This window comes from Branchiostoma belcheri, unplaced genomic scaffold (genome assembly GCF_001625305.1).
Source record: "Branchiostoma belcheri isolate BF01 breed outbred unplaced genomic scaffold, Haploidv18h27 scaffold9, whole genome shotgun sequence".
In the NCBI taxonomy this organism is placed as follows: Eukaryota; Metazoa; Chordata; class Leptocardii; order Amphioxiformes; family Branchiostomatidae; genus Branchiostoma; species Branchiostoma belcheri.
Genome location: NW_017804575.1, coordinates 5,432,152 through 5,433,192, shown reverse-complemented (window position 1 = coordinate 5,433,192; position 1,041 = coordinate 5,432,152). Strand labels below are relative to the sequence as shown.

The 1,041-nt window shown below is 45.6% G+C and overlaps 1 protein-coding gene across 1 annotated transcript in view; it reads right to left on the bottom strand.

Moving 5' to 3' along the window:
- Nucleotides 1-624, bottom strand: part of LOC109487784 (CMP-N-acetylneuraminate-poly-alpha-2,8-sialyltransferase-like) — a 20,289-nt gene extending 19,665 nt beyond the window's left edge. Inside the window, exon 1 of the mRNA XM_019791847.1 lies at nt 550-624. The gene's annotated coding sequence lies outside the window, so the exon portion shown is untranslated. The remainder of the gene's footprint in view (nt 1-549) is intronic.
- Between the last annotated feature and the right edge of the window lie 417 nt (nt 625-1,041).

The window sequence follows — 1,041 nt, the reverse complement described above, 5'->3', positions numbered from 1 at the left end:
GCCGCGGAAAGGTGCCTTCTAGATCTTTACCTCATCCAGTCAAACCAAAAGAGGCCAAACTCCCCTGGCAATATTCTCCTATATACAGCCAGCGTAGTCAGCCTGGTAGAGACTAGCAGTATACGACGTTCTCCCAAAACGGACCAAAACCAGTTAGGGGAACTACAGAGGACAACGTGGTCACATTTCCAAAACGGGGCCCGGCCGGGCAGTCTTATGAAACGAAAAGTATGATATAAAAGACAACAAAGCAGAAAAAAAGTGGCAAAATGAATACTTGGAACCCTTTGCGTATATCATTGATATGAATTATTGATTTTTTGTTAATCTAAACAGCCCGGCCAGGCCCCGGTTGGGAAATATGACCTCAGCATAAGTGGGCTCTAAAGTAACTAGAGCATAGAGCATAGTTTGAGCTATCGAGTATATATATATATATATACAGTCCCCGTAAATTGGTAAATTTGTCGGTTACGAAAAAGTGACAGAGAACGATGACAATCATGACAACGTTTAGAGAAAAACGGACGAAAAAAATGAGTTGCTCACCTTCACTTCGTACCTGGTGCTCTGGCGAAAATTGGGCCCGATGGGTCGGGTTTATCGGATAGGAAGCAAAAAGTGGTCAAACCAGTAGTAGCACTTAGTATGACCAATAGTAGCGCTGTCGCCATGCCTCCCATTCTCTTTCTTTGAAGGTACCCCGTAACTATGGTTCCGGGTCGGAGTTTAATTCTGACCTGGGTTCCAAATAGTGCGCAGTAAATCGCCGGATCTGCGAGGTTGTCACGCTAGGTTTGGCTCCCCATAGCTCGGCGATCGCTGTAGATTTTCAACTAGGTTTTGAATTGATCAAAAAGCCTTGGGATTGTAGTGTTTTTCGGCGCGGTGAAGTTGGACGGCCAGCGAAGCGTTTTTGGTATCAGTCCGCGAGCAAGGGTGATGTGGTTTGTAGCCTGATGACCCAAATAGCTGCGTTCTATGTGGAATTTCTAGGGGTTCGCGTCACCGGATTTTGCGAAAAACTTATCGCAACAACCT